General features: G+C 44.3%; 1 protein-coding gene across 4 annotated transcripts in view; it reads right to left on the bottom strand.

The window, feature by feature from the left end:
- NCOA2 (nuclear receptor coactivator 2) overlaps positions 1–635 on the bottom strand; it is a 189,172-nt gene extending 188,537 nt beyond the window's left edge. For 3 of the 4 annotated variants that reach the window (XM_042808606.1, XM_042808605.1, XM_042808608.1), the window contains exon 1: positions 509–632. The gene's annotated coding sequence lies outside the window, so the exon portion shown is untranslated. Of the gene's footprint in view, positions 1–508 lie in introns of all 4 variants that reach the window. The other variant, XM_042808607.1, reaches the window with a different exon arrangement.
- Positions 636–9,020: the final 8,385 nt, after the last annotated feature.

Here is a 9,020-nt window from a genome sequence, read left to right as displayed (position 1 = left end):
GCGCAGAAAGTTACAGAAGTTGCCCGCGGTGCCCCCGCCTTCCCCGCGGAAAGGAGCGGGGCGGCCGCGGCACTGCGCTGGTGTCACACGGGGAAGCGGCGAGCACCGCCCTGCTCCCGGATCGCTTCTTTTGTCGGCGGGCGCGGAGCCTCCTGCAAGTTTCCCAACCATCCCCTCTCCGCAGTTGTGCCCCGTCCTCCCCCGGCGGCTCCGACCCCCCCCGGCCCAGCAGCGGCGGGGCCGTCCCGGGGAAGTCCGCCCGCAGCCCGAGCGCGGTGCCTGGCGAGGGGCGGCCCCCGCGCCGCCCGGCTTCTCTTCAGCACCCCCACCCCCCTCTTTCCCCGTTTCCTCCCCCCGGCCGGGCGCGGGGGAAGCCGCCCCGGCGCGGCCGCCCTGCCGCACGCCAACGCCGCCGCTCTCCGCACCGCACCGCTCCGCTCCCGGCGGGCAGGGGCCGGGGCACACCCCCCGCCGCGGCGGGGCCGAGGGGGCGCGCGGGAGCCGTTACCGGGGTCAGTGTCGCCTCCCGCCGTGGCCGCCGCCGGCGCTGACCTTCGCTTTGTAAGATGAAGCTGAAGCTGGGGCTGCGGCCGCCATGTTCCCGTTTTAATAACTGCCTGCTTGTTTATTTCAATGGAGACCCTCCCACCGCTCGCCCTCCTCCTCCTCCTCCTCCTCCCCTTCTGCCCGGAGGAGGGCCGGGCGGCGGGAGGCGGGGGGAGGCACAAGGCACACCCTCTGCCCCCGGGCACGGCGGCGGCTGCGGCCGGGCCCCACGCTGGGGGCCGAGCCGGTGCTCCCGCGGCGCTGCCCCGCTCGGCGCCCGCGGACAATGGCAGCCGTCCGCGCTCCGGCGGGGGAAGGAGGGGAGAGGAAAGAGGGGATGAAAAGTCCTTCGTCCTCAGCGGGAGAGACTTTAAGCGCGGCCCCTCGCTGCCCCAGGGCGAGTGTCAGTGGCCCACGTTCACCCAAGCGCGAGGACAGCCTTACCGCCTCCCTTTGCCCCTTGGAAAAGAAAAAAGAGGGAAAAAAAAAAAAAAAAAAGAAAGAAAACGCGTGACACCGCTGTACGAACGCACGGCATCAGCTGCGTCTCACGCGACGGGGAGGTGAAGATGCAGTCTTTTCAGTGTGAAGGGACTGAATAGAAGAGTTAAAGATTATTAAGGGCTGAGGGGTGACTGTTGACCATTGCCCTTCAAATCCGCGTGAATGCCGTGGGGCAGAAGTCCCACCTTGGCAGAAGGGCTTTCTGTTTTTACAAGCGGTAGTGATGGCAAGCTGCACTCAGCGGTGGTAACAATTGTTATTTCTGAGGGACGTGCAGCCCCAAGTGTTTGGTGGTCGTCTAGGGGTTACACATTGTCACTGCTGGTATGGGTAGCTCTGCTTGGCTCAAGCTTTTCTAGTACTGCTAGGACAATAACCCTTGTTCTTCAGATGGTTACTTCTTGCCATACTGACTCTTATGCCTTTGGTTTCCCATGCTCGTGTTTGGTTCAGATTATTTTACTGTTTTCTTTTTCTTTCACTGAACGGTAATAGCTCAGTTGTTTCTCAGAGCAAATATAAGGTAAGCTTTCTACACCACTCTTTCCCCACTACCGCATTCAAAAAATGTCAGTGCAACGAAATCATTGAAAACTTCTGGAGAAAGAACTGGAGTAAGGGTGGCCGTCAGAAGAATTTTCCAACTTTAATGATTCTATGGCTCTGTGATCAGAAATCTGTCAAATTGAGTTTCGTCAGGAAGTGCAGGGGTAGTCTGTCTATTAGAATCATAGAATCACAGAATCGTTTGAGTTGGAAGGCACCTCTGAGGGTCGTCTGTTCCAAATCCCCCATTTCCAGAACTTTGCACCAGAGATCCTACTTCCCACAGATGTCACTCTTTTGGAGGGTGCTTCTGGCTCCAGCATGGGCAGCAGCCAGGAGACAGAAGGGCCACTCAAAGTGTGGAGAAATCCTAATGTTACCTTGAAATAAGACGGCAAAGGAGAGCAGCTTGTATGTGGAAAAAAGCCTGGGGCAAAGGGACGGAGCTTTTCCTCTGGTCTCATTTGTTATATCTGTGCAAATTTCTGTAGCAAATAAGCTAACAGTTATACAGGCAATAATCTTATTTACCTCGCGGTCATGATCCGTTCATTTTCCCATGCTAAATGAGACAGTGGTCTGCTGGAAAAAATAATGTAACGTCTTTGATATTATAACCATAAGCAGTCCAATTTAGAATCGCGCAAGTAATTTTAGTTCCAGTCTTTCTTACACATGAATGCTTGACTTTTTTCCAACCCCACACATCCTTTAATGCAACCAAAAGTATTCATTAAATGATTACCTGCACTCATCAGAACAGCCCTTCACCTTGCTGGGTGCAAACACAAAGACAGCCCATGTGTCACAAAGTTCAGGGCTCAGCACTGACAGGATCTCCACCCTGATGCAGCAGAGTGTCCTTGTCACACTGTGTGAGAGAAGGGATCTAACTGCACACATGTCTTTAAGTTCTCTGAAATTTGTTCAAAGCTCTTAATTCATCAGCAAATACACATTGTCATCAAAGGCCAATAAAGCCTGGTTGGAAGTATCATCGTGTGCAAAGGCCAGGAATTATGTTATTCCCAACTGCTACTCTTTAAAGCAACAACATCATCTTCTAGAGGAAAACGGGTCTGCTGAACGCACTTCAGTGCTGGATTTTGTTCAGGGTTCCAGCTCTTCTCTGAGCTTGCTCCAATGTTTTGCCACCAGTGCTGCGTTAAGCTGACTGGATATGGGTTTGGCTTCTCAATGGAAGCTCCTGCAGTTCTAACCAAGAGCAGTATATACTTTCTGCCATCCTCTAATGTCCATCCTTGTCCATCTTCAAGGCCAGGTTGGATGGGGCCCTGGGCAGCCTGATCTCGTGCCTGATCTAGTGGGTGGCAATTCTGCCTGCAGCAGGGGTTTAGAGCTGGGTAACCCTTGATGTCCCTTCCAAGCTAAGCCATTCTGTGATTTTGCTACTCTGTGATACTCCTCCCATTTATACTTCTACCCTTGCTGGCTATTTTGTTCACTGTCACTTTATACATTCACTTGATTATTCACTGTGATCTACAAATCTTTCCTGGTGTGAAATTTAACACAGAGAAGCTTTTAATTCCCCAGAATTTTCAGTGAAGCTTGGCTAAATTTCGTCATCATAACTTTTTTTTCCCCACAAATCAACACCATGAAAAGGGGAATCTGAATGTAAGAGTGTTTCCTCAATCAGTTTAACCATATATTTTCAGTGATCTTTGTTGCAGTTCTTTAAAATCATTTATCATGTCTATGTGACATATTTCTACAAAATTTGGCACATGGGGTACTGTGAGTAGATCTAACATACATAGCAATGTTCTTGCCTGATTTTCAAATAAGCCATGAAGTTGCTCTTCCATAAGTTGAAAGGTAATGAATAATTTGTTTAATGTTCTTGAAGTTGGTATGCCTCTTAAGTATGGCTGCTGTCTCTGAAGCTTCATCTGCAGCTTTAGTGCGTAACAAAAAAGCTCATGTGCACCTGCTGACCCTTGGACTGTATGTAAAACAGATTTTGGTGCACAGAGTCTTTCTTGTGAGCAACTGCATTTACTCTGTGGATTCACTCTGCCCGCTTTTATGGAGAATCACGTCCCTACTTGCTCATTAACATTCCCAATTTGATTTAAACATGGCCTTTATGAAATCTGTTGAATTTTTGTTGATCCAGTACATACCTAACTTAAATCCACAAAGAAAACAAAATGAATTTTCAAAACAAGAAAATCTACTGTATGATCTTCAGCCTCTCTAGGGTGAGCAGACCCGTCAAAGCATTCTGGTTGAACCTCCAGCTCCAAGTAGGGCCAATTGTGAAGTTACCCACAGACTTGCTGAGGGTGCCCTTCAACTCATCACTGAGGTCACTGACAGAGGTGTTACACAATAACATCAAGGGAATCCTGGCCGCCAGCTGGATTCTGATCACAACCTTTGAGCCCGATGGTCCAGCTGATTCTGCCCTACTTACCTGCTGCTTACCTAGTTCATACCCCTGCAGTGTGCTTAAAAGAGGTTTACAGGTGATTGTCTCAAAAGCGTTGGAAAAGTCAAGGTAATTTATATGCACTGCTCTCCTCTTCACCATTCCCAGTGCAGGGATTTGGGTTGGCCAGGCAGAACTTATGTTTTGTAAACTGTTACTGCCTGTCCCCTGTCACCTTCTTAATCCTCCCACAGACTAAGGTCAGACTGGCTGGCCCCTTCTTTTGCAAATCTAGCCCCTTGAAAACAGAGGCAACTTTTACCTTCTTCCAGTCACCATGTGCCTCATCCAGTCACCATGACCTTCCAAAAGTATGCTGTGCTCCCCTGTTCTGATATGCATGCCTTGTGGTTCCTACAGCTCCTACCCCATCTCCAAGCACTCCGATTATCCTCCTTCCATTACCCCTTCACCAACATCTCCCCTCTCCAAGTAAAACTAACTTAAGTGGTGCTACATTCTTTTAAAGAATCTGGGATCTGGCTCAACTTCTCCAATGGGACTTTGGCTTCATTTACATTTCATGCATTGATAGATTGGCTTAATTAAGATGTTGCAGTGAAAAAAAATATCCTAGGCATGTAGTGCATATGGATTAGAACTAAAAGTAAGATTGATTATTCTCTTAAAAATTTAAGACATCATTTTTTTTTTCACCTCAAATAATAAACTTGTAAATTCAGAAGGCGGTGAATCAAACATTTGATTGCATTTTGATCTGTTATTAACACAGTTATTTTTCTTCATGTTCTTTCTTTTTTTTCTAATCAGACAACCTTGAAAAACTCCCAACTTTTTAAGACAAGAAATCAGTCGAAAACAATTCCATGTTATAAAATGCTTTGAATTTGCTATATTTACTCCTTTTACAGAAAGGTACTATTAAAAATTCTGGGTTTGCTTGACTATCTGCATGTGAAATTTCTGAATGTATAGAGAAAATATTAGAATTTTAATCAATATTTATGCAAATATTTTTAGTAGTAAATTACTCTTGCGTCATTCATGCTACTTTGTCAATAATTCAAGCTGAGATGCTCAGCTGAGGGAAATATATATGTATAACTCAAGCACAACTGCTATACTGTTGTATATTTGTCCTTGTATTCCAGTATCACACCTAAAATCTCACACATTTTTTACTCAGCTCACTTACTTTTGCTCCTTTCCTTCAGCTATGCATAGCAACCATGACCACAAAAACAAAATCTGCCCCTACATTTCTTCTTGTACACTGCAACTGCTCAGCTGTTGGCACAGACCCAGCTGTGAGAGGAAGGCTTGCTTCTCTCTGCCTGCTGGGTGCTCCTGGACACCCCTAGCTGCTTGACCCTGCTGGCAGGAGCAGGTTCCTCCCAGCCTCAGGACTTCTGTGGTTCTCTGATGCTTTTAGTGAAAGACAAAATGCTTTTTCTTTTTCTGCTTTATTTCACACTACTCTTCTAACTTCTAACTTTTCTATTACTCTTCTCTAACATTTTCTTTTTTCTTTTGACCTTATTTTCCTTTTTATTTTTTTTTCTAGGTTTTTTCTAACCAGTCTCTTCTATATTTTCATCCTGCAGTGTATGCTCAGCAATACTTATGCCCTGACATATTCTGCATACTCCTATGGCCTGTTCCAAAAGTACAAAAAGCCCAGCTCATCCCTATAGTCAGACTTTCATCTAGAAAGTCAAAGTCATTGAGCATCCACACTAAGGAGCATAATTGAGCTTCTATTTGGAACTGTGTATCACTGTCTTCCTCCCTTGGTTTCCTGTGCTTGAATATATAAAATTTCCAACCTTCCCAATAACTTGACAATAAAATGCTCTGCTGAGCAAAGGAAGAACTGACATATCTTAAAAGACACCCAACCATTAGCAAGTTGGCATGTACATTTTAAGAACCCCTGTAGACACTCCCTTTTTTTGCTCCCTTGGATGTCCTCAGAAAAATTACTCCAATATTTAACAATTACTTCTCAGCACTGACCAAACACATCAGAATGTTCTCCTCCGAAACCATAATGATTGTGCAACTTTCTAAGGGGTGAATGCACTTTCTAAATTCTCCGTGAAGATTACACATTGCAGATGATCAATCCATGTTCTCCACTGGCCATTTATCATATAAACCTGGAGATATGTACATATGTAAATATATATGCAATTAGAGTGCAAAAGACATTTAAAAAAACAACAACAACAACAACAGAGAGGAGGTGAAGCATGTTTTTAACTGGCAAAAACTCAGCATGTCTGTACAAGTAACATATTTCATACAGCAGACTTAAGATCTGCCTCTCTGTATTGCAGTTCTTAATGCTGTTATGAAAGAGAAGAAATGAAGATGGAGAGATGACAGTGATTTAGTCACAGAACCAGTTAAATGGCTTTCCAAACTTGAGGCCATGGGTAACATTTTGGTTTAGAGGCAGCACAAGGTTGATCTTATGAATGCTTAATCAAAGTAAAGTGTAAAGAATTAAATATGAGGAGCCTGGCACAACTCAGCTCCACATTTGATTTCCAATCCTAAACCACAGAATAATCCATGTTTTTTGTTTGGTTGACTTTTGTTTTTTTTTTTGTTTTGTTTTTTTTGGTTTTTTTGTTTTTTTTATGCTTTTTTTTGCATGGCATTATTTTAATTTAATAAATACTAGAAGAAAAAGTTATCATCCCAGAATTTTTCAGACTAGATGGCAGGGCAGGAGTTTTCAGTTTCCTGAGACTACCTCTGTTTCAGCCTTAAGGCTTGCCCCCTGAAAGTTGGTTAGCATCAGCCTCATCTGACTCACCAAATGAAGGCATTAAGGATGGGGAACAATCATTCCTAAAGAGTGAGCCAGACATTGCAGGCCAACAGGTTGAAGATTTCCCTGGCAGGTGTTGGACATTTATCCTTTCCTTCCCAGGGCAGCTCTTGGGGCCCACTGACTTCTGTGTGCTCCAGGGTTCTGATGGTCTCCTTGCAGCCTTCCCACATCTGGGTTTTAGGAGCAGCTGCTCCTACCACATGATTCCTCTAGGTGTAGGATGGGAAGACACGTTGCTCACCATACAGCAAACACTTCTGAAGTTTTCTCCTTTCTTGTAACAAGAAGAAAAGTTAACAGAGTTGACTTTTAAATTATCACTGGTCACCAGAATTAACATCTCACCAAAATGAGTCTCAGAGCTATTGCTCCAGCCTTCCTAGGTATTCAGATAGACTGCTCTTGATCGGTATGAGATAGCTCGCATTTCTGAAGTTGCTACAATACCATAGTACATGCTCACATCTCTCTCTTTTTATTTATATATTTTTGTTGGAAATACTGCTTTTATTTTTATTACACATGGTTGTTAAGTTAAATATGGTCCATCAGGAAACGAAGGTTAGCAAAGGCAAAACTGAAGCAGGAAACTTTTTCACTTTTAAGTTCTGAAATATATTTTTAGCAATTATCATAGTATTTGCAAAACCAAATGCTGAATGTTAAACTTTCATAAAAACTGAAAATTAAATAGAGAAAAGGAACTAAGAGAAATGGATTAACTTACTGTTTATACTTGCAGTAAGATAATACATGCTTGATCAGGTTCTTGAAAGATGATGCAAACGCACTGAATGGTTTGGAAAAACACAACATGTAACAATGTGCATACTTACACATAACTTAACCAACTCAATCTTACTATTGTATGGTGACTCCAGTCTGACAGCTGAAGTAATGGGCTCCATCAATAGTTCTGCCTGCACTGTTTAAATCAACAAATGTGCTGCAAGAGCCACTGTAGTCCTTAACTTTTAGAGGATGAGTGGCATAGAGCTTTCCCCTATCCCTTGCTGTCCTTTTCAGAAGACTAGTTACATCCTAAGTTTGCTGCTTTGCCTTTTGACCCTCATAAGTAACAAAGATCCAGAATTACAGAATTAAAGCACATTTGAAGAGGTGGTGGTTATGTTTGCTGTGCCCACTGGGACTTGGGCGTCTAAAAACAATCAGCCTTTGTATGCTCCTCTGCCCAAAGCCTCAGCCTTACGCTCACTGAAGGAAAAAGGTTCTGTGTGGGAGACATAGACTGACCTGAGCCAGAGCTGTTCATTTTTCACATTAGAGAGTGCCAAAGTGTGAGGAGGAGTTTCATCCCTATACAGAAAATAATCACATTCCCTCTTAGTTTAAATGCAGCCAGGTGGGTTAAATATATACTCTCTTTCCAGAAAAAAAGAAACAACAAGATCATGAGGCTGAAAGAGGTCAGGAGGTCATCTGTGTCCTCCCCCTCCTTGAAAGCAGGACGCTCAACGCCTATCTCACTGCTAAGACATTGGTCTAACCTGTTCTTAATGACCTGTGATGAAGACATCACAGCCTCCCAGATACTGCACTGCCCTGCTCTCTGCACCATTAGTTTTTCCAAAGCTTAGACGTGGTTTCTTTTGCTGCACTTTAAGCTTTATCCTCGAATCTATCATAGGTATGGTGATCTGATTTTTTGGAGTCTCTTTACTTACTGTCTCTCACCCACGTGCAGAACTGGCACTGTGTTTATAAATATATACGTATTTCTAGTCTGAGCAACCTCAGTTCCTTTCAGCACTCCTTTTATATCTTGTTCTACAGGTCCCTGGGCTTGTGAGCATTCTCCATTGATGAAGGAGAAAGTGTTTTTGACACTGAACATCCTGCTTTGTCTGAGATCTTACATTACTCCATTTGCCAAACACATCATGTGTCTCTCTGCATCCCAGTATGCCCATCCCCAACAAGATGGCATTGCTCACTCTTGTTCAGCAGTCAGACCTGCCACTCTAACATTAAGGTGTAAAATCACAGAATCATTAAGGTCGGAAAAGGCCTCTGAGATCATGTAGTCCAACTGTCCATCTACCATCAGTATACTTGCCCACTAAACCATGTCACTAAGTACCACAACTAAGTCCCCAAATTTAAAAATGTATCTTAGTACATATATATATATAATAGTACAGA

The sequence above is a fragment of the Centrocercus urophasianus genome, unplaced genomic scaffold (genome assembly GCF_019232065.1).
Source record: "Centrocercus urophasianus isolate 14NV4802_14NV808 unplaced genomic scaffold, USGS_Curo_1.0 seq_11, whole genome shotgun sequence".
NCBI classification, from domain to species: domain Eukaryota; kingdom Metazoa; phylum Chordata; class Aves; order Galliformes; family Phasianidae; genus Centrocercus; species Centrocercus urophasianus.
This window is presented reverse-complemented; position numbering and strand designations above follow the sequence as displayed.